At 44.3% G+C, this 23,477-nt stretch overlaps 1 long non-coding RNA gene across 1 annotated transcript; it reads right to left on the minus strand.

Moving 5' to 3' along the window:
* Positions 1-7,879: 7,879 nt before the first annotated feature.
* LOC111723740 lies at positions 7,880-14,869 on the minus strand. Its single transcript, XR_002772223.1, has 3 exons — positions 14,590-14,869; positions 8,542-8,854; positions 7,880-8,336 (listed from the first exon to the last, which is right to left on the minus strand). It is a non-coding gene; the product is annotated as an uncharacterized LOC111723740 (long non-coding RNA).
* Between the last annotated feature and the right edge of the window lie 8,608 nt (positions 14,870-23,477).

Here is a 23,477-nt window from a genome sequence, read left to right on the forward strand (position 1 = left end):
GGGGTCAGTGCCTGAGCTGAGCATGTGCAACTGTAGTCTGGGGAAACATGCCCTCAAGACAACTTGAGCAAACGTGCCTGAGGTAGCTGGGTTAGTTTGGCTTTCTACAACCATGGAGACAGGAATTGCATGTAAAATCATAAATCAATATATGGAAGAAAAATATTGGTTTGGACCAAAAAGGGAGACCATCTAAAAGGGGAGGGCTTATAGGTTATAAGCTTAGTATTATAGGTTATTTGATTTGTAATTGATAAATGAAATGAAGGTCTGTATAGAGGCTTGGATAGTTTTAAGTAAAGGATGTCTGTCAGAGACAAGCCTCTGGACACTTATCATATTTACCAAAACTCAAGTGACCTGTTAAAACCCTTTCCAATCCATTTTTTTCTGCCACCTGCGTACTCCCCAGCTGTTATTTTGGGTGGGAAAGAGATTGATGGATTACTTGTAATTTTCATAGAGTTTTTAAAGATAGAAACATAAATATGAACTCACCCATTGATTTTGTCATCTATTTTACATAAAATAATTAGTGTTTACTTATTTTTGTTTACAATATTTTTGAGTGTGATATTGATACAGGGTTTTCACTTCCCCTTCCATCTGCAGTTGGTGGCATTGTCCTCTTGCTGTCTAGTCTGCCAAGCCTGTGCCCTGACATTACTGCCTTGCCCACAGCACTGGTAGAGGCTGTCATGGGCATCGGGGGCTGGGTCATTCTGGGCAGTCTCCTCACCCTCCCTGGGCTGCTAGAAACCAGGCTGGTGGGCAAGGGAGCAGCTAGCTTTGGTGGGTGTGACAAATTCTTCTGTGCTGAAACCCCACCTACCCAGCTGGTGCTGCTCCCATGTGAAGATCTGTCAGCTATCCTGATATAGAGTCCCCCATTCAAAGTTGAACCAGACCCCCTCTATTTCCTAGGCCTGGGCAATTGCATGTAAGTTTTCTGACATGTTGTCCCAGTGGAAGGGATTGTATCTATTCATTTGTTACCCTATATATACCGTGTTTCCCTGAATATAAGACCTACCCCCAAAATAAGCCCTAGCAGGATTTCTATGCATTTGTTAAATATAAACCCTACCCTGATACCCCAATAATAAGACCTAGTGATGAAAGACCTAGTGAAAATAAGTAAACACTAATTATTTTATGTAAAATAGATGATAAAATCAATGGGTGAGTTCATATTTATGTTTCTATCTTTTAAATATAAACCCTACCCCAATACCCCAATAATAAGACCTATGCAGATATGCTGCATAGCCATGCCATGCATTTTGGCACAGAGTGGTAAGGAAAACTGGAATACCTTTTCTCTGCCACAGCTCCTTTCTTCAGCTGTTCGCACTTGTGTGGGTGCGTGTGTGGTAACCGTGGTCACAGGCATCCTATCGCGCATGTGCAAACGGCTAGGGGAAAGGAATTCACGCATCACTAGCGCCAGCCCCACCAATAAGGTTGGCTCCCCCTGTCAGGTTCCAGAAGAAGATGACTTAACTGTATTTGAATAAATGTAGATTGTTGTATTATACTTAATAAGACATCCCATGAAAATAAGCCCTAGTGTGTCTTCTTGAGGAAAAATAAATATAAGACAGTGTCTTATTTGGGGGGAAACATGGTACCCCTAGATAGAGGACCCGATGAAATTTTCTGACTTGGGTCTTTCCCTCTGCCAGGAGATCTGGTGCTCTTTCTTTCTTTCTTTCTTTTTTTTGCAGTTTGGCTGGGGCTGGGTTCTTCAAACCCGCCACCTTCAGTATATGGGGCTGGTGCCCTACTCACTGAGCCACAGGCGCTGTCCCCTATGGTGCTTTTTCTGTATTCTTTGTGAAATAAATCCTTTCTTACCACTGATCTGTAATCCCTGGTTCATTCTTTGATTCCCTGAGACCAAGGACCTACTGAAGAAAGAAATTCTGTTGACAATACTTCTTGAAGCAATCTCCAGGATGAAGTCCAGGCTTTCTTGTATTATAAAATGTATCTTCACATTTAGCCTTTCTTCAATATCAGAAGATGATGTTCTTTCCCTCTGTTTCTTAAATTTCTGTTGCTCACATTGTTCATAAGCTGAGTGATGAGATTTCTCTCGTAAGAAAGGTGTGTCTGCACTTTTTCTCCACTCTCCTTCTTATCTAGTGAGTAAAGGATGTAGCCATTCGCAACTGCAGCTTCCAGCAGCCAGAAGAATAATTCATCCACCATTTGTAGGACCTCCTTGTAAATCCTTAACATCCACTTTACAATCAGCTCTGTCCACTCTTCCCATAAACTTTGTATATTCCAAAATCACTGTCGGTTTTTCAAAATGAACAGGCTATTTCTTCCTAAAACTGGTGATCAACTGTGTCTGAGGGCCAAAGAATGTACTCAGCATTGTCACTAAATTCTTGTCATGGAATGAGAGGCACATCATTTTCCTGTGACATTGGTAGGTACATAATTCATATTCCTGAAGTTTTTCTTTTTCAGATCACTTGGAAAATCCTTCCTATAAGCCATAACTGTTGTTGTTATATGTATTTTCATTAAATGCGATTCCCGGGCAAGTCGAGGGCTTATGTAGAACCTGTCAATGTACATGTGATAGCCTGAACCACTTGTGCTTTACAAGCACTTGTATGTGCTTGTAAAACTTGTGCCAAATGAATCATTATTGGAGATGTAAATGGCAAATCAGGACAATAAGACTTTCTCTTGTGGTCTTGACATCATAGGGAATGTGAGAAAATATATAACTATTTTCTGAATCACACAGGCAAAGAATTTGTAGGCCACACTTTGTAGGCTTCTTTGGATTATAGCACTTGAGTCAAAAGCACTTTGAAACCTCCTGTGCTCTCATGTATAGCCACATTTCTTCCCAGTACCTAAAGTTCTTTGGATTTATTAACACTATACTCAGTAACATTCTTCACCTTGCTCCCTTGGGTACACATACTCCCTTGAGCTGTGACAGGAGGAACTAGCAGCATCCCAAGTGTTTGGAAAAAATGGAGATGAGAGAAAACATCCTTGAAGAATGGGGTTTGGTCTAGCCAATCTTCGGTAAAATAGTTAGCTAATTGTACCCTCAAATTCAGAGCCAACTTCAGTATTACACCAAAGAATGCCTTCATTTCTTCTGATGAAACATCCTTTTTTTTTTTTTTTTCTGAGACAGGGTCTCACTATGCTGTCCTAGTCACAGCTCACAGCAACCTCCAACTCTTGGGCTTAAGTGATATAAGATCTTGCCTCAGCCTCCAAAGTAGCTGGGACTACAGACACTCGCTACAAAGCCCAGCTATTTGTTTGTTGCAGTTGTTTAGCTGACCTGGGCTGCATTGGAACCTACCACCCACAGTATATGTGGCTTGCTCTGTAACAACTGTGCAATGGGCACTGAGCTGAAACATCCTTCTGATACAGGGTGGATGGTGTTCCAGCCAGCTCTGCCTAGCTGAGGGAAGGACCTGCTGCCTCCACCCTGGTGGTATTAATGCAGTGGCAGCTGGCAGAGGAAAGAGTAGGTTGTATGGTAGGCAGGGGGAGCCCAGCAGGAGGCTCCAGTAGCCAGAGGGACCAGACAACTGCTGGGAAGATACCAGGCCCTTAGTGTCTCCCTTCCCTTGCACTTGGCTGAACAGAGAAACCCCCATTTCCCAGGTGTGGTCAATTTTATGTAGGTTTCCTAGGCCTGGGAACAAAACGGATTGTATCCATTCTTCTGTTGCCAAGTCCTGGCCTAATGTAACTACAAAGGACCCATGCATACTTATGCATATTTGTCTATATGTATACCTAGACAAAGAACCCAGGCAGAGAAGGGAGATTTTTTCCCCACTTGGGTTTTTGTCTCTGCCAGGAGCTCTGGTGTTTTTTCTCTGTATTCTTTTCTGTAAAATAAAAGAATAAAGGATTTTCAGGTAAAATCCTATCTTACCATTGACCTGTGGTCCATGGATTCATTCTTCGAATCACCAAGACCAAGGACCTACTGAAGAAGAAATTCTGGTATCACCTCTACAAGTGCCACATTGAATATTTTGTTAGAGGAGTCACCTTCTGTATTTTTTTCTTCTGCATACATATTTGTCACAGCCATAATTTCAATGAAATCATCAGAGAAAAAGGTGGAAATACTCAAGTTCAGTTTCTGGCCAAGCACTTTGAATAAGGGTGAATCCTTGTTGCGTGACACAGTATGAACTTTATGAGATCATCATCACCATCACCACAAACCTTCCAGCTATGTGTTACCGGGTGAGTATTATAGTCACTTTCTTCTTCACCGCAACTTTAGGTTCACTGGAACCGGCGCACAGGGAGGGCGTCATGCTCACTTTTGTCACTAAACTCTCCTTCAAGCTTATTGTCCTCAAAACTCCACGTTGCAATATCATTGTCACTTACATGCCTCCTCCCTGCCATTTTCCTTCAAACACAACTGGGGAGTACAATGCATGATCCCCTGTTACATCACACCATGGCCTGAGGAGAAACAGAGCACAATTTGCGCTATTGGCTACAGTCCTTCCTTACTATATAAGAAAATGCATCAGACAGGCTCCAACAGCAAAGCAGCTGACCAAACCACAAATAAATGCATCAGACTCTTTTGACATTAGAGTGGAACTGGAAAATCATGATGTTGGACACAGTCCAACACTGGATCAGAAAGAGAGGCCACCCGAAAGGAAGATGTGGGAAGAGGCGGTAACTGCTTAAGTCTTTGACTAGGTCAGTGGTTGTCAACCTTCCTAATGCCATAACCTTTTAATACAGTTCCTCATTTTGTGGTGACCCCAACCATAAAATTATTTTCGTTGCTACTTCATAACTGTAATTTTGCTACTGTTATGAATTGTAACCTAAATATCTGATATGCAGAATGGTCTTAGGTGACCCCTGTGAAAGGGTCATTTAACCCTCAAAGGAGTCGCGACCCAAAGGCTGAGAACCACTGGCCTAGGTGGCAGGAGGACAAATGACAACTAATGTTTATGGAGAAAATACTCTGGGCACTGTTGTGACTGACAGATAGGCGAGGCTCCCAGGAGAACAGGTGGGTCAACACGGTTCTGGAGGGGATGGTCCCCCTCTTACAGCCTGTTCAGCCCACACTTTATTTGCAGACCAGATAGTCACTACTCAGGGGTTTGTCAAAGTGTCTTTATTTTGGTATCTTTTGGAACATCTGAGGCACTGAGAGGAAATTTGCAGTCAGACTGGAGGTCTGATGCCTCTCTTGACAGGCTTGCTGAAGCCAACATTCCACATTCCCTTCCTTCTGTCATTGGTCTGTAGAGACTGCTCAGGTGGTAACCCTTCAAATCCCACTCCAAAATTCCTCAGAAGGGAATTTTCTGCACGGACATTGCATGCACAAGTTCCAGGAAGCCACGTTACATAATAAATTAACAAAGATGATTGTGACCTTTTATTCTCCATGAACCTGAGCTTGGACTAATGAGGGACATGAGAGGCAGCCTCTCATGCAGCCAGCACAGGCCTGAAGCACCATCAGAGAGAAGGTCTCATCAGCAGAATGTCCAGTCATTGGAGCCCAGCTGGGGGATGGGTAAGTGTGCAGGCCCAGAGCAAAATATACCCATGGGGAGTTTTCTTGGCAATAAGTCAAGCCTAGATTAATCCTCAGGCTTGTTTTCACCTCTGCCCTGGGGGTCCTTGTCATCCTGGCTTCTTTCTGCCCTGAATGCCTCCTGGAGTGACCAAGGCAGTGGAGCCCCCAGACCCATCTCCTTCAGAAGTTGCCCTGATCCCTCAGTAGCAGGTGGCCATGGGCAGCACTGCATGTCTGTCGTTTGTACCTATGAACAGGTGGCTGTACTGTAGCTAGTTAGGTCCCTGTCTCATCTTCCCAGCTGGGCAGCAAGGTCTTCACAGTGTGGACATCTGTGTCGGATCCATCTCTGGGAGCCCAGGTGGCCAGCATGTGGGCTGCCCAGAGAGTAAAACCACAGGTGCAGAGGCAGGAGGTGTGATGCATCTGTGGCAAACTGGACGACTCAGTGTGTGTAGTGGGAAGGGCGGGCTGGGGCAGGTGAAAAGTCAGTGGGGGCCAGGACATGGAGGGACCTGAAAGCCCACTGAGGAACTGGGATTTGCCCTGAAGGGGTGAGAGCCAGGGGGGGATTTAAGGGTAGCAACACTGGCTGACCACTAATGATTCTGTGAAGCACAAAGAAATTCCATCCTAAGGAAAGGGGACCCACAAGACTTCCACCCTGTCCCCAGCCCCTTCTTTCTTTCCCTGGTCCTGCATTCTTGGGGTGCAAGAGAGTCATCTCCCTCACTATTATAGTGATCACAAGCTTCTGCAGGTTAAAGGCTGTGCACACCATGTGGCCTGTCCATGCACAGGGCCGGGGCTTCCTGGACATTCCTTAGGTTTCTTAGGACCTCATGAGGCAGCTCCTTCATGGGTGTCTGAAACCACAGATCCATGCCTGCCATGGAAATACCAGGGCCCTGGGAAGCTGGAACTTGTCTTAGGAAAACCACCCTTCCCATCCACCACCCTCCACTCCTCTGGGCTGCAATCTCTTGGGATACATCTTCTCTCTGACCCACAGAGGGGGGTTGTCTGGCTGGCCCAGAAGCACCCTGTCACCTCTGACTGGTTAATGGCCCACACCTCACTCAGGCCTCTTAGAGGGACCCCTCCATGCCAATGTCATAAAAAGGAGAAAAGATCACAGAGGAAAGTTCAAGTTCAGTCAGAGACACAGCAGGACAAGTGGCTCCCTAAGGTGCTTTGGGGACTAGTCTGGTCACTCTCTGAGTCACAATACAATCTGGGTCACAGGACTTTGTTATCCTATTCAGGATAATCAACACAGGCCAGCAGGACCTAAAGTCTCCATTGGTCCTTCTAAAGATGTCAACCAGGTAATGTTAGGTAATTGGTCCTTCTAAAGATGTCAACCAGGTAATGCATAGGTGTGTGTGTCCCTGTCCTGCACACAGCCCAGAGCTTCCAGTGGGTGTTGCTGTTGTGGTGACCTTGATAGTTCGATCAAGTCCCCTTTCCATTGAGTGTTTCTGATTAACTCTAAGTACTACACTGCTCTTGCTGCCTAAACCAGGGAGTGTGCAGCCCCAGGTGTGCAGGGAGGATGCAAAGCAGCAAAATACCCAGGCCCCAGCTTTCTGGAATGAGGTTTATTTGTACTGATTTGAAAGAAACAAGAATTGACTGAGAACCATCTCCCCTCCCCCACAACCATGGAAGAAAAGGAGGAAAAGAGCAGGGAGGGGACAAGTGCCCAGGAGTTACAGTCTAGAATCAGAGGTTGCCCCAGTAGAGGCTCCAGACTGTGCTTCAGCTTGGTCTGCTGTGGCGAGGAGGCCTCTGCAGGCTACTTCTTGTCCGGCTCCCCCATGGCTGGGAGTCCACGCCTGGCTGACCTCCCACCGGGTTTCAGGATCCCAGGAGCTCAGGGCCCTCTTGCTCTCTAATCTAAAGGAAGGAGACATTTGTAGTGGACTCTCTCAGGTATTTTGAAATGTGATATACATTCTCATTTACTCTGGTCACCCTTGCTGTGCCATAGATGTCAGGGCCCTGTGACCAAGTCCCCATACCCTCCCTCTGCTACCACCCCCTGTCACCATCAAACTACTGCTAGGAAGTCAGCTTTTCAGAGGCAACACACAAGTGACATCATGCTACATCTGCCTGTGGTGATGGCTATGTTAATTAGTTTTATGTCCACATTCCACATAATGCATGTATACGTGAACTTCACATTGTACCCCATACATGTGTACAGCTATGACATATCTGTTGAAAATAAAATCAGTAAGACCATAAGAAATAAAATCCAGGAAATGTGGTTTGACTGCCTCATATACTTGCCTGCTGTTTCTGCCTCAGGTCTCCTCAGTGGTCACAGGTACAAGTTTGTTGACCTAGTGTGCAGCAGATCTCTTCAGCCAGCTGAAGGCAGCACATTTTCAAAATGAAATTCAAAATCTTCCTAGTGCACCCTTGCCAGCCCTGGCCCGCTTCAGTGGGGGTGTCCTCTTTTGCCTGCCCAGCCAGGAGAGAGTATGGTCTTTCCTGGATCTTCCTTGAGCTCTGGTGTCTCTTCCTGGGCCTCCCCTAAGGCTGCTGATGCTGGGGGAGGGGAAGGACACAGGGCCAGGCTGGGTGGCACAACTGAGACTAAGAATTTCTGGTGGGGTGGCGGTTTTCTCCGGCATTTGTGGCTTCATGCTGTCTTGCCTAGACTTCATCCATGGGTCTTCCATTATCTGGCAGAGGGTGGACCTCTCCATGGGGTCAGGAGTCAGGATTGTTTTGAGAAAGCTTTTCAATTCTTTGGAAAAGAAAAGAGGTGTTGCATAGGTGGCATTTATGACCTTGGTTTTTAGTTTGTTCAAGGTCTATCCGTGAAATTGGGGGGGTCCCTGCCATCACTGTATAGAGGATGACCCCAAAGCTCCACATATCCACCTCTGGTCCCTTGTATTCCTGTCATAGGAAGATTTTGGGGGCTAAATACTAGGTGTTTAACCTCTTACCTTCAGGGAAGGTTGTGGTGAGGCCAAAGTTGGCTAGTTTCACGTTATTCTGTGCATCAAGTAAAATGTTGTGGGGCTTCAGATCCCTGTGTACGATGCCCTCTTGATGAAGGTACTCAACAGCTTTTAATATCTGAAGGAATATGACTCAGGCTTCCCCCTCCTCCATCTGGCCAAATCTCCATATTCTCCGAACAACGTCTTTGCCACCTGCATGCTCCATTATTAGATATACATTGTCCTTATCCTCAGTGACATCCAACAGCTTGATGATGTTGGGATGGTCCAGGCAGGCTTTTCATGATATTGATCTCTGAAGAGACAGATATGAAACCAGAAACACTGTCTTTGGAGATGATCTTGACTGCCACCTTAGTCCCAGTTGGAAGATGGTGGGCCAGCATCACTCTGGTGAAGGTGCCTGGCCAATGGTGGTTAACAGCTGGTAGTCTTGGAGGACCTCCTTGTCTAAAGATGGGGAGGCCATGCCAGACTTCATGTGTACCCTAACTACTCTAACACTACGGACTAACTCTACAAACTATGCTAAATAACTAATCAACAATAACAACTGTACTAACTAGGCTAAGAACACTAACAAAATTATTCTAACTAGGCTAAGAATACTAATAAATACTAACCAGGCTAAGAATACTAAGAATAGTAACTATACGAACCATACTAACAATACTAATAAATAATACTAACTAGGCTAAGAATACTATTTATACTATGCTAACATTACTAACATATAATACTAACTACACTATACTAACAAAGTAAGTACACTCTAGCTATGGTCAAAGTCTACAGGTTACCAAAAGCAGCTTCCTGGGCTATAAGAACCAAAGACCCAGACCCAGACAGGGGCTGATACAAGTTTTAGCCTCAATGTTTTTTTTTTCTTTTCTTTTTTTAAAAATGAGTTCAGAGCAAGAAACGGATCAGTCATAGCTGGGGATAACATACAGTGGTTTTTTCTTTTGTTCCTTTTTTTGGGTCCCAAAACATTTTCCTCTTTAAAGAGAACAAGTGCTCCTTGTTATAGAGATTGATATTTTATCAGAAATTTAAAGCTGTTCTGTAAAATGCTTCAGTGGCCTTTCCTTTATAGTTTGAAAATCTGTAATAACTTGAGGCTTTTAAAGACCTCATCATGTCTGCACTTGAAATATTTGATTTCTTTTTCTTTAAATTCTTTTTTTAAAAAAGAAATCTTTTTAAAGATTTCCCCTCTATATTATTTTTAAGTAGGATATTTTTTTTCTTGAGATGGAGTGTTATTCTGTCATGCTGGATTGAGTGGGTGACTTGGCATCATCTTAGCTCACAGCCACCTCAAACTCCTGGGCCAAGGAGCTGCAACTACAGGTGCCTACCACAATGCTTGGCTAGCTTTTCTATTTTTAGTAGAGACAGGGTCTTGCTCTTGCTCAGGCTGGTCTCAAATCCTGAGCTCAACCTATCTATCCATCTCAGCCTCTCAGAGTGCTAGGGTTATAGGCATGAGCCACCATGCCCACTTCTTTTTCTTTAAATTCTACTTGGTGTCAGAATGATGCTATAAATAGGTGCCATAATGATACCAGACAAATGTGTTCTGTGGAGTGTCACACTCAATAAGGTCCATTATTAACATCTAGAGAGCTGCTAGGAAAATAACTCTCATCATAATTTCCCCACACAATTGACATCAGATTGGTAATCAGAAACATTGGAGGCCAGAAGTTAGTGAGTTTAAATATTCAAAAGAGAGAGAGGGAGAGGGAGAGGGAGAGGGAGAGGGAGAGACCTGTCATCCAAGAATCTAACATCCAACAAACTATGCTTCAAAAATGAGGGAGAAATTAAGACATTGCTTAATTTGCTGGATAACCAAAGCGAACTACTTTTAGACCTGCCCTACAACAAAAGGAATCCCTCTGGTTGAAAAGAAAGGACACTAGACTGGAACTCAAAGCTTGATGAAGAAATAAAGATGTCTGGTAAAGGTAAATACATGGATAATTATAGAATCTACCATAGTACTATTTTTGTTTTAAACATGATTTAAGAACTAATGTATCAAAAAAGCCTATTATTGGTGAAATTTTTGAACACACAATACATACACATATAATCTGGTGACACCAGTAACTGAAAGAGTAATTAGACAAGAGAATGAAATAAAAGGCATTCAAATTGAAGAGAAAGGTGTAAAGTGATCGGTTTGCAAATGACATGATCTCATATGTAGAAAATACTTCAGATTCCACAAAAGAACTATAAGAACCAAAGCAAATTTAGCAAAGCCTCAGGCATATGGAATCTCAAGGGACTGCAAATAAACAAAGCAATCTTGAAAAAGTGCAAACTTGGAAGTCTTACACTTCCTGATTTCAAAACTCATTATAAGCTCAAGTGTTCAAAACAGGTTGATATTGGCACAGACAGACTTTAGAATGGAATAGAGTACTGAGGCCAGAAATAAACCTGCTCGTGGATGAAAAATGATTTTACAAGGGTATCATAACCATCAAGTGAGGAATGGACAATCTGCAAACGGTACTGGGATGACCAGACATCCACATGCAAGAGAATGAAGTTGGACCCTGACATAACACCATACACAAAAATTAACTCACAACTGGGCAGCACCTGTGGCTCAAAGGAGTAGTGCGCCAGCCCCATATACTGAAGGTGGTGTGTTCAAACCCAGCCCCAACCAAAAACTGCAAAATAAATAAATAAATAAATAAAAATTAACTCACAATAATTGAAGACTTAAATGTTAAGGGCTAAAATATAAAACTCCTGGAAGAAACCATAGGAGGAAAGCTTCAGGATAGTGGATTTGTCATTGATTTTTTGCCTATAACACCAAAAGTGCAGACTACAAATTAATAGTAGGTAAACAGGACCACATCAAAATCTAAAACCTCTGTGTACTAAAGGACATAATTGAGTCAAAGACAAGCTATGGAATGGGAGATAATACTTACATATCATATAATAGTCACATCTAGAATATATAGAGAACTACTATATTTTGACAAAATAAAACAACCCCATTAAACAATGTGTGAAGGACTTTTCTCCAGAGGTGATATGCAGAAGGCCAACACACTCATAAAAAGATGTTGAATATTACTAATCAGAGCAAAACCACAATGAAAAACCACTTTATACTCCTTAGGATGGCTACTATTCAGACAACAACAGAAAACAGTAAGTGTTGGTGAAGATGTGGATAAATTAGAACTCTTGTGTACTGGTGGAGGGAAAATGTATAATGGTGTCACCACTATTGAAAATAGTATGGTGGGCCAGGTGTGGTGGCTCCTGCATATAATTCTAGCTTTCTGGGAGGCCAAGGTCTGTGAATTGCTTGAGCGAGGAGTTCAAGACCAGACTGAGCAAAGCAAGACCCCATCTCTACTAAAAATAGAAAACCTAGCCAGGTTTGTGATGGACGCCTATAGTACTAGCAACTTGAGAAGCTGAAGCAAGAGGATCATTGAAGTCCAAGAGTTCAAGGTTGCTGTGAGCTATGATGCCACAGCACTCTACCTAGGGCAAAAGAGACTCTGTCTCAAAAAAAAAAAAAAAAAAAAAAAGAGAAGAGATGAGAAAAGAAAAGAGTATGGTGGTTCCTCAAAGAGTTAATAAAGGATTACCATGTGATCCAGCAATTCCACATCTGGGTATATACACAAGGGTATCGAAAGCACAATCTCAAAGAGATTATTGGTTATTAGTCCACCCACATTCATAGCATTGTTATTTACAATAGCCAAAAGGTGGAAGCAACCCAAGTGTTCATCAGTGATGAATGTATAAACCAAATGTAGTCTATACATACAATGGAATGTTATTCAACCTTAGAAAGGAAAGAGATTCTGACACATGCTACCATGTGGATAAAGTTTGGGGACATTGTACTAAGCCAGTTTTAAAAGGTAAATATTGTCTAATTGCACTTACATGAGGTATCTAGAGTAGTCAAATTTATGGACACAGGAAGTAGAAGGTGGTTGTGGTGGGGAAGGGTGGGAATTAGGGAGTTATTGTTTATTGGGTAGAGTTTCAGAGTTAGGAGTTGTGTAGATAAATAGTGGTGATAATCACATCACAGTGTGAATATACTTCATGCCTCTGAACTGTACACTTAAAAAGTGCAAAGGGGGAGATTTTACATTATGCGTATTTTATCAGAATCAAATAAAGTTTTAAAAATATAACTAAACAATTGATGGAAAATAAAAGAAGGGATGTGGGGCAACTGTTAGTAGTAGTTTCAATTGATGGAAACACTTTGAGAAAGGTATTTGGCAATAACAACGCATGCCCCATGGCCTAGGAGTCTCACCTTTAGGTACACAACCAACAGAAATTCCTAATTGTGTCCTGGAAAGGAGGGCGCCCAGATGTTTGTAGCAGCCCTGTGGATCAGAGCCCCAGACCGTAAGGAATGGAAATGTGCACAGAAGCATGGGTCAGTGTACTGCCCTGTTTCCAAACAATGGCATAATATATGGAAATGTGCACAAGGATGTGCAATGTGTAACAGATGAGGAAGCTCGTGAACAATATGGAGCTGAGGAAGCCAGATACAGAAGAGCTTAACTACAGCATCAAGCAAAATTAGGCTTGTACTAGTAGAAGTCAGGGTAATGGTTTTCCTTGGGAGAAGGGTCTAGACTTTGGATGGGTCTCCAGGAGCCTTCTGTGGTGCTGATAATCTGTTTCCTGATCTGGATGCTGGATAGAGGGTGTGTTCATAATGTGGGAAAAAATGGTTGTAAATTGTTTGCTCCTGTGAAGTATACTTAAATTGAAAATTTTTACATTAAAAACATCAGACTGCCTATCAAGTCTGGATGAAAGAGGGGCCCTCAGCCTGTCTTGCCTTTTTCACCCAGGGCAAGTTCACAGTGACCATGTGGTCCTCCCTTGGTGCAGGGAGGCTGCTACTAGGCTCTAAGTTCTAAGCTCTGCAATGGCATCAAGGTAAGAGCCGAGGCCCAGGGCTCTAGCACACTCCTGGTGAGCTACAATCCTGCCATGGCCACCTGAGTGCCAGATTGCCATCGCTGTCTACCTGTCCCTCAAGGTGAGCCAGGGCCCTGCCTCTCCCCCCACCCACTCTGCCCACTCCTTTCCTGATGCAAATTATTCATTTGCTCTGACAAATTTGAAAGAAAATCCCAATTGTTCAGAACAGCTTTTGGCATGACTCCCTCTGCTTGGCAGGGTACTGACCTGCCCAGCTGTCCTGACCAAGGCAGGAGTGTGGGCTTCAAAGGCTTAGAAATGTTTCTGACGGGGGTCAGGACAGAGGGGTGCTTCTGGTCCACTCCAGTCCCCTTCAGAATCCTCATACAGTCCCAGAACTGGGACAGTGGCCTTTTGTGTGTTAAGGTTCCAGGGCCTCCTGAGACCTGGGTCTGGGGTATTCTGCACCTTGTCTGATGTCTGGGAATCCCTCTTCCCATCTGAGGAGGGAGGTGGCCATGGCATGTCCAGTGTGGAGCACACGAAATCAGCTCCACACCAGCCCTGAGTCTACATTCCAGTCTGCTTTACAGCAGCTCTGTGCTCTGGCTCATTTAACTTTTCTGGGCCTCATGGTCCCCACCTGTAAAATGGGGCTGAGACCTCAGTTACCTCATAGGCTATGGTGAGAATTACTGAGCTAATAAACGGAGTAGGTGTAGAAAGCAGCCTGGGAGGCAGTGAGTGTCAGTCAGTAAACTTGACTAAACCTGGGCCTCCTCCCAAAGGTGGTTGTGGAGGCTTTGCACGAGGGCTGCCACACAGCAGCCTGGTGAATGGACCTGCTCTTCCTGTGTCTGAACCCTGCCTCATCCACAAAAGGCCCAGAGCAGGTGAGCTTGTGGGAGTTCCTGCTCCTGGGGGAGCCCCCAAGCTCCTGGCTGGGCCAGGCAGCCTTCACATTTCCTGCCACCAAGGGTCAGGCAGTGCTGGTCCCCACAGTGTGTGTTATTTGTTTCTCCCTCTGTCCCATTAGAGGCCAGCTCAATGACCTTAGGACCTTCATCTTTGTACCTGTAGCCCTGGGCATAGTGCCTTATACAGGGCAGACATTCCTGTGAGCAGAGTTCCCGGATAGATTAGGAGAGAGTGGCCCAGAAGCACAAGTGTAACCAGCTCCATAAGTAAGAAAACACTTTTGTTTTTGTAGTTCTCATGTTTCAAATTCCCAAGCCAGTAAGAATTGCTGAGCAGAACTTTGTAACTTTCTGTGGCCCTGATGCATTTCCCTTTTGAGTTTCTTTCCCAGAAATGGCGGAACATCCTTGTTGCCATGAGATCAGTACAGAGCCTTCTACCACCTATGCGGAGGGAAAAGGCAAGATAAGTGATGCACCACCATAGATTGTGCCCAAGGACCCACAGAGCCTACACACAAGGCTGAAAGAATGACCAGTATTAATTCCTAGCTCTTGATAATACTAAAATCCTCACCCTGCGAGGGACTTATCCATTTCTTTTCGTAAGATGTATGTACTAGTGTGATTACTCACTGTGCCTGCATGTCCTGTGCTCCACCCCAAACCCATAATGCTGTCTACTCCCCTCATGCATTATTTTCACCTCTGGAAAACCCCCTCACCCTGTTGGCCGAGGAGGTGGATTTGAGGCAGTTCATACCTGCCTGCTCTGAGTAGATGCGTAATAAATGCTTTCTTGCTTGATAATCCTCCTTGTCTCAGCAACTGGTTTTCTGTTTGATGAACAACAAAGAACCCCTGTTGGTTTTGTTAACATAAGGACCTTGGGCAGTATGAGCTGGGCACTAGGGAAGTCTTCAGGGGTCCTAGAGGTAAAGAGGGTCCCTACAGAAATGGGCCTCTCCCCTATGGGGAGGTGCAGCTCACAGCTGGTGAGGGAGAGGCTGGGCAGGACAGTCCTGTCTCTGGTTTGATCATTTGGTATTTCATCAAACTTCCAAACTTGGACATGCCCTTCCTAGGTTAGGGAAGAATTGGACACAGATCTCCTGCACAAAAAGAGGAAGAAAAAGCCCCTCCCCGCCGGGGGGGGCGGTAATTCCAATTTCAGGGAGCCTGTGGACATAAGATCTCTCTTCTGCAAATGCCAATCTTTAACACTAAGCACCAGACCCTCCCTCCTTAGGCAGTGTTGGTCCAGACCTGCCCAGTGTGCTGTGCTCTGCCTACTGGCCTGGCCTCTGACGTTATGACCACAATTGTGAGCCGCTGCTCTGGGCCAGCTCGGTGCCTGGAACATGGTCAGTTCTGAACAACTTAGGGCCATTGTGTACCATCAGTGGCAACACTCCCTGTGGGCAGTGTGGGATGGGGGTGCATTGGAGTCCTTCACAGGAAAAGAGATCTGATGGGCACCATAGAGTCTCTGAGTAGCATCTTGCTGAGTGCTTTTTTTCATTGTGAAATTCTGTGAAAAAGTTACTTCTAGCCCTGGTTAAGTCCCTGCTTCTAGTGACTTTTTGTTGTTGTTGTTCAGAGACAAGGTCCTGTTTGTTGCTCAGGCTGCGGTGCAGTGACACTATCATAGCTCACTGCACCCTCCACCTCTCATGCTAGAACCATCTTCCTACCTCTAGCCAGTAGCTGGGACTACAGGCATGCATGATCCCTCCTGGCTAATTGTTAAATTTTTGTAGAGACAGGATCTTGCTATGTTGCCAGGCTGGTCTGAAAGTCCCAGTTTCAAGTGATCTCTCACATCAGCTTCCCAAAGTGTTGGGACTGTAGGTATGAGCCATGTGCCTGTACAGTTCTTGAGAGTTTTGACCTCAAGTCTGGGGACCTGGACTTCCTCCAGCTGCTTAATCTGTTCCTAATATTTGTGATCTCTGGTCTATGTTTACACGAGACCCCCTTGCTAAATGACTCCTTCCTTCTTCACTGTGTGTATCTGCTGCTACCCCATGCTCATAGGCCTCGGGTTCCAGAAAAACCAACTTAGAGCCTGCTTTGTTCTCTAAGCATGGCTGAAGGTGGTGGGCAAGGTCAGGTGAGCTTCCCCTGCCGGCCTCTGGCTGACCACTGAGGTAAAGCAACTGCTAGGAGTAGCTCCTATGATCCCTCCTACTGGCATTCACACCCTTCTAGAATCTCCATTTCTTTTGTGTGAGCTGGATCTAGGGGTCTCTGCAAGCTCATGTGGATCCCAAGTATAATCTGCTAACGTGGCTCCAGAGGCCAGTGGGGTCACCCTTAGTCCCAGGAAGGACTTGTGACACTGCCTGCAAGGACTTTCCCAGGGTGGACACCCACCAGCAGGTGCTTCTAGTGAATAGAATTTGGCAGAAGTTATGAAATGTTCTTTCCAAGTTTGGGCTCTAAGACTGTGACTCCCATCTTACACTCTTCTTTACCCTTTGCTTGCTTGTTGGGTAGAGACTGCCCCTCTCAGGACCGGCCAGTTCTTAGAGACCACAAAGGGGTCAGCCTGGAGTGTGACTCTCCTGCATGCACTGACCAATCCAGAGCTACACCTGCAGAGTCTGGCCAGTACTATATTCCTCTGCCTTAATCCTCCCTCCAGCTAGTCCAGGTACCAGACAACTAGGGGCCACCCCTGCAGCTGACAGCCTGCTGGAGTTATTCAGACTAGCCAGTTCTCACCATACCCTGTCTTGCCTTTTCCAAGGAAATCCCAATAAAGGCTCTAACCTAGGCTTTCCCATGCCTGTGATCTCCTGGAAGCTTCCATGTGTGGCCCCTTGTAGTATGGAATGCCTCTTGTTTCTCATACCTGTGAGTCTAATAAATCTGTTGTCTTGACACTCTTCTGTGTCCCTTCTGTGGCCTCAGCTGAGTGACCATCACATAAAAGAACACACTTAGAAACACTCATATGTGGTTTTGAAGATGTAATTTAGGTCATCATTTTATACCATATCTATAGCTTGAAATAGCTTGCTCCTCATTTTGTTTGCCTTTCAGAAACTAAATATCCTTTAAGGTCCAGTAAAAAATGCCACTTTTTTAGGTGGAGTTTCCCCAGATCTGTTCAGTCAAATAAATTATTCTTCCCAATGAACTAGCCAGCCTATTACTAGTTAGAACTTATTTTGTTCTTCATTTATTACATTTAAGTCAGCTGGCTTGGCGCCTGTGGCTCAAGTGGCTAAGGCGCTAGCCACATAACCTAAGATGATGGGTTCGAATCCAGCCCAGGGCCCTCTGAACAACAATGACGGCTGCAACCAAAAAATAGCCGGGCGTTGTGGCGGGCGCCCGTGGTCCCAGCTACTTGGGAGGCCGAGGCAGGAGATTTGCTTGAGCCCAGGAGTTGGAGGTTGCTGTGAGCTGTAATGCCATAGCACTCTACCCAGGGGGACAACTTGAAGCTCTGTCTCAGTTTCCTCCTCCCAGAACTCTCTCTGTGTCATGTGTCTATAAAACTTTATATCATATGGTAACATTTTCCCCAGATCATTAAAAACTGGCCAGGAATAGATTTTTCATAAATTAATCATAATCTAATTAATTATTCTCCTATTATTGGCTATTCTTTTTATTTTTTTGAGACAGAGTCTCACTATGCCACCCTTGGTAGAGTGCCATGGCATCATAGCTTACAGCAACCTCCAACTCTTGGGCTTCAGTGATTCTCTTGCCTCAGTCTCCCATGTAGCTGGGACTACAGCACCTGCCACAATGCCAGGCTATTTTTTTGTTGCAGTTGTCATTGTTATTTTAGCTGGCCCAGGCAGGGTTCGAATCTGCTAGCTCCAGCCTGCTAACCACCGAGCAATGGGTGTCAAGCCAATTTGTTGGCTATTCTTATTGCCATATTCTTTTCTGTGATGAGTAATGCTACCAAGATGTGTATGTAAACTTTCATCCACATCACTGTTTACTTCCTAGGGGACTGTTTTCTAGAAGTGGACTTACAACTGCACAAAACTCTGGTTCTAGATGACTGCGGAGGCCCTGGATTTGTCTCTGGATCTGCAGAATCTAGCTCAGAGCCTGACACAGAGTAGAGCCCCTTGAGTAATCATCATATTATGGAAAAGCCTTCATAAAGGCTGCAGGACCATTGTTTTGAGACTTCTAATGTTTGTTTCCAGGTGCGACTTCTCATTGGAGAACTGCTACTCTTCAGCTTGTGACATCTGACTGGTGGGGAAAAGTGTGCACAGACTTTAGCATGCATCAGAACCACTGGGAGTCTCATTAAAATACAGGCTCTGGGCTCCAGGCCCAGGGATTCTGAATCAGGAGGTCTGGGGCAGGGCCGGGAGCCTGCATTTCTAACTAGCTCCTAAGTGATGCTGAGGCTCCTGGTCCCTGGGCTGCATGTACTGTAGCACTGGAGCAGGTGACATCTGCCACGCTTTGGTCTGTTCTCCACCAGCCTCTTTGAGTACCTCCCCCTCCCCACCTTGTGTGGTTGGGTGGGGCTGCCAACCAAGGGTGCCCAGACACCTCTGCACAAGGGTGGGGATGTGTAGTCTTGGTCAGAGAACCAGTGAGAGGTCTATGGGTTGGTATGTGACGTGGATAGGGACATTCAGAGTGCATTTGCAGGGATTAAGGTGGATAAGGAATGAGAAAGGAAATGTCCCATTTGAGTTTGGACATAGAGAAGATCAAGTGAGCCTGGAGACTTCCTGAGAATGAAGTTAGCAGAGCCAAGGAAATGTAGGGAGATAGTCTCCTCAGGGTGGAGTTTGAGCCCTGTGTCTATTCATACCTTGGACTTCCTAGAAAGGGCCCTGATACACTCCTCTTTTGCTTAAGCTTGTTTGAATTGGGATTTAGTCTTTTAGAATTTGAAGAGATCTAATTCAGGATTTCTATGACTTGGAATGTGGGAGGGTGCAAATGTGGACATTAGCAAAAATTGCCTGTTCACAGATGTCTCTCTGTAAAATCAAGAGGACTCTCAGTATAACCTGCTGGCATCATTCCTGGGACCATGTGCTAACCCTTCAGCTCAGAAAGGAATGCAACACTGCCTGTAAAGACTTTGATCAGGGGGATACTTGTCGGCAGAGCTCTCTGCAGATGTGTTGTCAGCTCAGTTTTCTGCCATATCTCAGGCTTGCTCAAAAGTACCTATGTATGATGTCCACTAATTAAAGTCATGATTTCATCCTAGAAAATGGGCTACATACCTCATTGCAGAATATCACTACAGTCACCTTCAAATTACTCTCTTTGGGAAGCTTTGCACCAACAGCAGTGCCTACTTCACTCTTCAAAACAATTCTGGAACTCTTTTTTCTGGAATGGCCATCAAATATGTCATCATATTACCTTTGATGTCCTGAATGTCATCAAAATGTCTTCCTTTTTTTATTTACTTTACCTTTGGAAAAAGAAAAAAGTCATTGGGAAGGATTCCAAAACAGTTATTTGTTTACTGGCTATAAACTCCCTTAGTAGACAGTGCTGTGTGAGCTGGTGCATTGTGGTGATGCAAGAGCCACAAATTTCTTGGTGGAAAATCTGCCAAGGTGTTCAGGTAAGATTTTTCTAACTTTCTCCATCAATGTTTACTTGGTCTCATAATCAGCCAATGACTTTGACATGCAATTAGACAAATTTTTATAGTGTTTTTGTCAATTCTGCTCATTACTGGCTGCCTTGACTTTTCTTTATCAGTGACACTTTTTCTCCCTTCAGAAAAAATGTTTAGGCTGCAATCAAAAAATGATGGCTGCAACCAAAAAATAGCCAGGCATTATGGCGGGTGCCTATGGTCCCAGCTACTTGGGAGGCTGAGGCAGGAGACTTGCTTAAGCCCAAGAGTTGGAGGTTGCTGTAAGCTGTAATGCCACAGTACTCTACCCAGGGGGACAGCTTGAGGCTCTGTCTCCAAAAAAAAAAAAAAAAAAAAAAAGAAAAAATGTTTAATCTATTTTTACATTGCTGTTTTCTTCATGGCATTATCTCCATAAACTCAAACTAACGTGCCCCTGATTTCACTTCCACTCTTGCCAAATTTAGAAAGAAATTTAATGTTTGTTCATGACTGTAATATAAGCTCTGATATACTCCCAACAGTGCACAAAAACATACAACTACAACAGTAATTTCCACTCAGAAGACACTGTCACCCACTGACATGAAAATAGCTGTGAGATACTGATATACTAAGGTGATGAAACCTTCCTAAGTTGTGTGTACAGTGCTGCCAACATAAGTGAATGGTGGGAAGTTCACAAACTTAATTGTCAGACCTTGTGTGTGTTTTAGAAGAGATTGTTTTAATTAGTTTTTTTTTCTTTTTACAAAATTAGTTTGTTTTCTTTTTTTTAGAATCAGGGTCTGGATCCACTGCTTAGGCTGGTGTGCATTGGTATGATTATAGCTCACTGTAGCCTCCAGCTCTTGAGTCCAAGAGATCCTCTCACCTCAGCCTTCTGAGTAGGTGGGAATACAGGTGTGTCACCATGCCCAGCTAATTAAAAAATTTTTTTCATAGAGATGAAATCTCACTGTGTTGTCCAGGCTACTCTCAAATTCCTGGCTGACCAAAGTGCTGGTATTATGGGCATGAGCCAGCATGTTTGGCTCAGAAAAGGTTTATTACAGGTTTAGGGAATACACCTCTGTTTCCCTGAGGCTGGGAAAGAGGCAGCCTGAGTTCCCTTTATTAGGGGAAAGTGTTTGGTTTTACAACAGGAAACAAAGATGCTGATGAAAGAGTTTCTGGGAAAAAAATTGTAGTGACTTTGATTTATAGGGATGGATGGGATATGACCAATTTAAAGTTTTGATAGAGGAAGTGGAAGGGTGGGAAGGGGGTGGTGTGGGGCTAGATAGATACTCAAGAAGAAAGAGCAGGGGACAGAGATAGGCAGCTGTGGACACTGAAGACAGAGGGCAGAGCAACTCTGGGTCTTCAGAGCATCTCTGTAGCCAGAAATATACCTGATGACCATGGTTCCTGTTCTGTGCCAGTGTTCTTTACCCCCTAAGTAACCAATTCTTCTTCCTCCCTGCATTTTTCTCATGAATAATTTCTTCAAAATCTCTCAAGGCCAATCCTTTCCTATATTTATTTAGTTGTGTCAACTAAGCTAAGAGGAGAGCGTCATTTCTCCTAAAGGTTGCCACCTGCAGGGTGGCCATTCTGACAGTCTGGGAAACAACAGCCTTGGGCAGAAGCTGAGAGCACATACTATGAAAGAAAGGCAAAGAGAATGGAAAGTTATGCTGAGTAGGCAGCCAAATATACATATTTAACAGGCTATAGGAGGAGCTGTGAGCATTTATAAAAAAGAGTAGCATGCTCTAGTGCAATTGAGCTTCCTGCCCCTTCATAGGCCTCCTGTGCAATAATGGCTGAGTTCTCACCTGTTGTCAAAAGGTGAAGCAAAAGACTTGGAAATCTTCACTGTGCATCCTCCATAGACTGGCCAGAACCATCCCATGGTCAGTGACCCCCTCTCAGGAAGGAATGCTTGTCAGTTGGGCTATAACTGAAAAAAACGGAGTAGCAGCATCAGGCAGTTGGTGGAAATCAGTGGTGGAGCAAGTTTTTCCAAAGTGCTTGTTCTATTTAACCCTTAGGGAAGAAAGCCTAATGGCAGTTAACAAGGGAGGGGGTATAATGTGTGTCTGACCTCCAGTCCTGTCAGCTTTTAAGGTTTTTCAGAGTCCCTTGGCCAAGAGGGGGTTCACTGAGTCAGTTGTGGGGGCTTAAGAGTTTATATTTTAGTTTTTTTTGAGACAGAGTCTCACTGTGTTGTCCTCGGTAGAGTGCTGTGGCATCACAGCTCACAGCAACCTCAAACTCTTGAACTTAAGCGATTCTCTTGCCTCAGCCTCCCAAGTAGCTGGGACTACAAGTGCCCACCACAACACCCTGCTACATCAAATGACTTTTCAAGACTACATTGAAAGTCTTGCCTCTCTGTATTGTCAATCTTAAATGATTATATTGTGAACTTTGCCCAAGCCCATCGGACCTGGCATGAAAGAACTGCCTTAAGCCAGTCTCCTGAATTTTCTAAATATTCCAACTTTGCTGTCCCCCTCTGAGATACTGCTAAGATGCTGACAAGGTTGGCCTCTCCCTTGGCTTGGTAAGCAGTGAACTTGAAGTTGGGAGATAGTGCTCTGGGGGACTGAACTACAATCTTAAGAGATCTTATAACAAGAATGGAAATGAACATTGGCATTTTCCCCAGAGAGGTAATAATTGAATGAGCTCTAAAAGATGTAAGAAATAACATGGCAAAGGAAGAGAAGTGGATGACAGTGAGCAAGGAATGAAAAAGGAAAAATGTGCAAAGATCCTGAGGCAGAAAGGAACATGGAACTTCAAGGGACAGGGAAAGGACAGAATAGATGGAGCCCAGGGACAAGGGCATCACAGTGAAAGTTCAGGCTGGAAAGGTAGGAATGCCCAGGTCACCCATCAGGGCTTCATAAATTGCCCATGTAAGCAATTGTGACTTTTATCTGGAGAGAACTGGAAAGCCACTGGCAGATTTTTTAATCCAATTTTTATTTTTACAAGTGCTCACCATTCATAATCAGCAAGAAGAATTAATTAGGAGGCCACTATAGATATCCTAGGGTACAAACAGCCTGAGAAGCTGAGATGAGAGGGGTTAGGGTGCTGGCAAGAAGATGGAAAGCAGCAGTAGATTTGGAAGGTCTGTAAAAAGTAAAAGTGAAGGCTGGAGAAATTAAGTCTATTGACCCAAGTAATAGTGGCTATTTAAATTCATGTTAATTAAAATTATGTGAAATTACAAATTCCCTTTTCTCAGTGACATTGTAAAGGGCCTTCCCTCCCTCCTCCTTTGTTTTTTAATAGCGCAGCATTCTGTAGCTCCTTTGAATCTGGAAGGTTAATAGCACAATGTTTTGATCATTCTGTTTGTGAAATTAGCCCCCAGAGCACTGAACAGAAATATACCACGTAGTGCAAACCTCAATGGAAAGGTAACTGTGTTATGTTTGGATAATGCA

This window comes from Otolemur garnettii, unplaced genomic scaffold (genome assembly GCF_000181295.1).
Source record: "Otolemur garnettii isolate 467f Iridium unplaced genomic scaffold, OtoGar3 scaffold00015, whole genome shotgun sequence".
Lineage (NCBI taxonomy): Eukaryota > Metazoa > Chordata > Mammalia > Primates > Galagidae > Otolemur > Otolemur garnettii.